Raw genomic sequence first — 6,997 nt, forward strand, 5'->3', positions numbered from 1 at the left:
AAGTTAGACATTATGATGCTCCGGACCTTTGCTCGCGGACATTTTCTCTAACTGGACCTCTTAGAATTTTAGTTGAATACCCCTGATCTATAATCAACTTGTGTTGATGAGGTGGGCATACTTTGAAGCCAACATCCAAGTCATCACTGATACCTCCAGTAAGACAGATCACATGCCAAACAATCAATACCTTAACAACCAACATGTTGCAAGTAGCCAACCATAAGATAAGAATACGTTTTGCCAAGACAAGAACAAACTTGTTTGAGCTGATTTGTAATCCATCAGGTTTATCCTCCTCTCTCCATGTAAAACCCTCACACCTGTATCATGAGGGTTTGATGAGAGGATGTGTCAGCAGTAAATGGTTCAATCATGATGGTGAACTTCACACCTTTTAATTGCTCTTTAAACACAATACAGAGAAGATGATGTTTTAGGTTTTACCAAGTGGAATGAAAATGAAACATTTTGCATTGAAGATAGTATCCAATCTGATATCTTCCCTCATAATACTTATCTATCTTTCCATCAGTTCTCCACCTAGCATTCAAATGACAGCTATTTTGAGCATGGCGTGTTGTTGAAACTATTCCACACATAATACTTCCCCCTATCAGCTCTGCAGTTTATCACTGACCCTTTTTCACAAACTCCTTGCCAGTTTTTAAAATGTGCTTCATGCCTGTTCTTTGTGTAATCAGTTGTGTTACCTGGATTCTAAAATGTGTTATGAACCTCTGATTTTTGGACCTTGTATTCCCGGACCCACCCCTCGTCAGATTTGTTTGCCTGATTGGACTACCTTGCCGGTTTTAACCTTTGCCTCAGTTCTGTACCTGCCAGTGAGACCGTTGATACCTTAATTAGATCATTGCACTGATCCAGTCCTGTGTCTGTAGGGTTTTTACAAAAGTTAGTTTGTATAGTAAGATGTTTTTTGCCAACTGTGTTTGATTTTCCTATCAATAAGCATTATTTTTCTTTTCGTGCCACAATTATACCTTCAGGGCTCTATCACAGTCAAATATTATTTTAAGTAAACTAAGAGTAATCCAAAGTGTATCTGTATATTAACCAGACTTAGACATACAGCTCAGGGGAGCACTCCGAGCAAACAGCATGTGTGCTCATGATGAGTGGCCACTCAGTTGCTTTGGTCTCCCACGGCACTTTTTCTTAGATTTGTTTTTGGCCCCTACTTCTGCTTGGAAAATCTGTTCAACTACTCTGTTCTAGATTATCCTGGGACAAAACGGCGAGTTTTAGTCCCAGAATAAGACTACACCTCTCAAATAAACCCTGTGTTTAACAAAAGTATGAAGATTGTAGTTCGTACATATTTATGATGGAATTGTTCAAAAATATGTAAATGGGAACTCATTATAGTCACTTTGGTGAAGCTGATAAAGTATAGCAATTTGTGGTCATAGTTATTGAGGACATGAGCCTTAATATGGGGATGCTGCAATAATATTTGCTCATCAATTCATAAGCCTCCAGCTGCTTAAGTGCAAGAGTTCAGAAATAAAGCCGGATTCCAATAAGTTACACATTCATGAGTGTTTTTCTTGTGTGCAAGGACTGCCCAATTGATATCTTTGAATATTAACATCTGTTTCCCCCCAACTGGAGACCAGAAGACTTCCACCTGCGCTCTTATATACCAGCTTATAACCTATTCTCTGTCCTCACTCCACAGGCAATATATGTGGAAACTCCCAAGGGATGCTCTGAAAACATTTTCATATTCAGAAATGATCTGCCTGATAGAGTCAACACTGTGTGGGGATAAACATACAAATATTTATTCATGGCCAAAAAATGTACAGCACTTTTGTTTTTGTTTTATTTCAGTCTTGTCAGTCATTCTCACGCACACACACACACACACACACACACACACACACACACACACACACACACACACACACACACACACACACACACATAGTTAATGTAATTGTATCTGGTCCAGTGTAGATGTTTTAAAGAAGACTTCTACATTGAAGGGTATATATTTATAAATGTTTCAAAATGACAAGTGTACCTACCCCAAATAAACCATTAATAGTAATTACTATTAATTTGTCATCTTACATTGGAGGTTTTTGCTTATTCAACAATTGGCCTGAAGATGCATAAGTAACCAAGTATTGCAACTAAACCACATAATAATAATAATAATAATAATAATAATAATAATAATAATAATAATAATAATAATAATAATAATAATAATAATAATAATAATAATAATAATAATAATACACTTTTTAAATGATTAACACTTCAGCTGCTCTATCTTTGGGAAGGTTTGCAGCCGAGTGGAATATCAGGTTTGCCTGATGAGGTGTGGTGCTGTCTCATGCGGTGACATACACGTCACAGCCTGAGATGACAACAAGGCACAGGAAGTGACATAATATAAGTCACTTTGAATGGTAGAAGAGATAGAAGTAAAACTGTAAATGTATTGTTTGCCAACATAAGTGAAGTGCATTATCATTTTAAAAAGTGGTATTCCAACATTTAGTATTGCACTTCATCATGACTCATGTCTCAGTCCCTGATATAGGGTCATGCTTCAAACAAGCTGGATCCTACATTTCCCATAATGCAGTTTGCAACATGTGTTTGTAACCTGTTCATGTGTAAGGTTGGTGGTGTGCTCCTCAAACTAAGGCTGAAACACTAATTGGACGAAGAAGGCAACTTCCAGAGGCTTCAAGCGTATTGTGTAACTGGTGAAAACCCTGCCTGCGTTCTTTAAAAAAATATTTTTTTACTATTTCTAAAATATTGATTGATATTATGTACATGACTGTAAATATTTTTATTTATTAGGCTGCCTGGGGAATGCAACTTTGCAAGCCCCTGGAGGGTTTTAGACATTTCCCCTTCACAATTCTTTGCAAATGATATGTTTATTTTAATTTTTAAATGTTTGTGTAAATAATGAAACAAACAAACTAGCTTACAACTTACAGCAGCTCAGCAACTTGATCTTATGAGGCACATCTACACGACGGCCGAGCAATCTATATTTCTGATGAAAATAGTGAGTGGACCTTGAGTTAAGATGTTTTTGTCATATCACATAGAGCAGTGGTCTCCAACCTTTTTTGCGCCACGGACCGGTTTCATGAAAGACAATATTTTCACGGACCGGCCTTCAAAGTGTGGGGGGATAAATATGACAAAATGAAATGACATGAGCGGCATAAAAACAAATATAAAGTGCATAAAATACTCACCATTACGCTGAATTAGTGGGAACCCTGAGCTTATGTCTCTGCAATGAGTCGGTCCAATCTGGGGGTATAAATTCTTCACCAATAGTAAAAGGTTTCTGTCTTAGCAATACGGTTAGCCACTAAGTATGACACTCTCAGTGCACTCGTATTTGTTGATGTGGTGGCCATCAGTAATTGCTTCTGTCCTTCTTGTTAATGTTATTTTCTTTCAAAAAACTCCAAGGGCTTGTCTTTTAATTCAGGGTGCTTGGTCTCCATCTGCCAAAGCAGTTTTGAAGGCTTCGTTGCCTAATTTGTGAGCCTGTGTATTATGCAGAGCGGCGCATGACAATCACCTGTAGCTATAAACCCATATTTTAAGTAGGACTCCTGATATTGTGTTTTAATTGCAGCTTTCTTTTTCTTGGAAGTCGTAGGCTCTTCTTCTTCTGTCTCCTCATTGGGTCTTTTCCTCTTTCCAAAAAAGCTCTTTAAAGACATTTGTTTTCCACTCATTCTTTAGTAGCTTGTGGGCTTCATTTTTTAAGTAAAGTATCACGTGACTGAGACGAGCGTCTTAACCTATGGTTTGTGTCAAGAGACACAGACGCACAAACCTAAAAACCTCTTTCAAAAAAACCCCCAAGGACCGGTGGTTGGGGACCACTGACATAGAGTACAAACAGAAATAGACTATGCTGTCTACAATGTGACTAATTACTGAGGACAGCCAAAATACTCTTGCATCTGATTGATGTCCTTTATTAATGTTTAAAACATTAACTGCTTGATTCCATTATGGTCATGATTTCAAAAGTGTGCACCTTGCCCCCAAATCGATTTTACTAATGATTAATAGGTAGATAAGTCATTTTTTTTAGTCCCTCCGTCTCTGAAATTGCCAAAAGCATTTTAGCAATAAGGTCATTTGGTTTCACGGTAAGGTAATGGACCAAAAATGATCTCACACTACAGCCATTAGGACACTCTTGCTAAGACTTCAGAACAACTTTCTGTCCTACTGTACATCATGAGAATAAAATTGATAGTCACTGATACACATAATGCTACAAATCAAACAAATGCAGAGGAGTAAGGAGACAAAAATTAGCGATGATCGCGTAAAAATCAAAAAATATATTACATAGTCTTGAAACTCAAAAAAGTGCTGCATATAAGATCAATTAGCCAACTGATACTAAAAAAATAAGAATATGATCTTCATCTTTCGCTAGAAAAACAATTAACTTCTTTTATTGAGAGGGCTGGCCACCTCAATTACACTGTCTAATACCAACAATCCTTTTGTACCAAATGAGGTCTCAAATGTTTTAAGTCATTAAATGCATCTTGCTCTGTCAGACGTCATCATGATAACATTTAAAAATTATTTCCAGAACCTGCTCTGTACATCACTTTTCATCTGTCAAACTGAAGGTTTGCTTCAGGGCGGGAGGAGTTCTTTGGCTTGAGACAGAATCACATTTCCTTTAGAGACAGGAAATATTTTCTTTTTATTTAACAAACATTTATAATAAAAATAATCTCTGTAAGGCCAAGATCACATCGAGACTAGTTGCTAGAAACGAGTCACCAGCAAAACCATTGTTTCTCTATGATACTTATTTGGTTATCTTTTTAGCGCTTTTAGACAAAAGCTTAAATATCCTCAACTTTTCATTGCAATGCGCATGTCGCATTAAATCAGGCAAGAGGCGAGCTTTACTACTTTACCACTTCTTTCCAGTCCCAAAGGACGAGATTGCTTCCTTTGTATGGTGTCTGTTAAATTTGTAATCCATGCAGAAAGTGAAAACTAAAAAGCTAGGTTAACTAGCATCCAACACAAAGAGGAAGCTAGTTAGCCTAGCTTGCTAACATTAGCTCTGGGACAGTTGCATACACTTAGTTTAAGACCTGTCTTGGCCTTAGACTGGTCTTAGATTGTCAGGTTAAACTAGTCTAATTAAAGCTGTTATAAATATTAAGACTGACTAATTTAAGGTAAGAAAGTAAGTGCTGTCCTTGTTGTCCAAAGCTAAAAATAAATAAATCAAATGAATCAATTAACTAATAACATGAGGCATTCAACATTTACATGCACCTCTGTCAACAGGCTCAAACAAATACCAAGGATTTATGTACTGTGTTCCTATTTTAATTCTAGTTCTGTTTAATCTGCTAAATTTGATCTGCCACGCTCAGGATGACCTACACATGTCACATCCAATGGGCCTTATTAAAGACACTGCTGGTTTATGCTAACACAGAATCAGGTGTTGTATGTGTGTTTGTATTTTTCTTCTAAAATACTGTTGTAGCTTCCTTGTATGTATAGTGTTGTATCTACATTGTAAATATGTGCACTCTATGTCCTAGTGTAATGTTAAAATTAGCACAGAAAGACATACATAGCCTACAGTCCACATTTTGCTTTGTCTCACTGTCATGTTCTCTCTGTTTAGAATAAAGAAGAAACTAATTAAATTAAGTCAAATGTTCAACCACACAAATAAATGTTCCGCACAAACACAAGGCTCACCTGGGAGAAAATCATATTCTAGCATTAACAGCCATTTCTATTTAATTATGCTGAGTTTTTCTTTGCTTCCTTTTGTAGTTGAAATGTTTTAAATGCATCTTAAATCAGCTGTAAACACTTTACTCCAGAGAGGCAATTAAATTAGCATATTCTTACGTGAAAAAAGAATAGAATCAAACGCATTTATATGTTTGCTGTATAATTTGCTTCTCCTGGGAGCTGAGGCCACCTGCTGGATGCTCCTAACCTAATGTGATTTGGCAAACGGAGATTTGTGAGCTGTTACGAGCACATGAATAATAAATTAATAAAAGTTTTTTACCAGCTTGACATCAATTAAGTTATTTTTTTTCTGTTGCCAATTAAATACTTTATTTCGAGTTAATTAATGTTATACACGTAAGTAAGAAAACATTCTTACTAAGGTTGTCCTTGCCAAGTATTGTATGCTGTCATATTCAAACAGTTTTATGGGGGTGAACATGGTCTGTGACATAAACGACAGGAGAGTTCAGCCCATTATAACCAAACAACTGAGAGCTGGTGTGCTGTATGTACCCTCATCAGGAAGTGTCTGATGTTTGTGGCTCAATCAGAGTATACATCAAATACTATACTACAAGTTGTATCACTTGTAGTTTTTTTGTATTTCCTGCCAAGTATCTTGAAATCCGCAGCAAACATAATGTCACTACAGATGGTAAGTGACCACATGATGCAGCTAAATGTTATGTAGACATGACGCAGTTACAAGACACACATTAATGCCTGATTTTAAGGTGAAATCTCTTTCTCTGGCGTGACAATACAGTCCCCAGGCTTCACACCTGCTAATCAGTAGACCAGAAAGAGCACATATGGGCATTAATGAAAATCGTGTACCTTTCTTTTCCCCTGGGCACAGATTTAGCAGAGTCTTAGGATCGACTTGTCAGTTGGTCTTACGCAACACATACTTTTTGACCAGATTGTAGTCTAGGAAACATAAACATAACAGGTACAGTTTAACTGCAGTCAACAGTGCCATCCTCTCATCCACAATTCATGTTTTTCCTGTCAATTTCCTGTTAATGTTTAAATTTGAGCAGCATCTCTGTTGAAGTCAATAATGAGAGAAACACATTGTTTTTGCCCTCTGTCTAGTTCAAGAATGGACTGGCCCTTAATGTTTGCTACGAAACATGATTACAGTACACACAGTATAGTTCCTGTTGAATCA

Source organism: Cottoperca gobio, chromosome 17 (assembly GCF_900634415.1).
Source record: "Cottoperca gobio chromosome 17, fCotGob3.1, whole genome shotgun sequence".
Taxonomy (NCBI): Eukaryota; Metazoa; Chordata; class Actinopteri; order Perciformes; family Bovichtidae; genus Cottoperca; species Cottoperca gobio.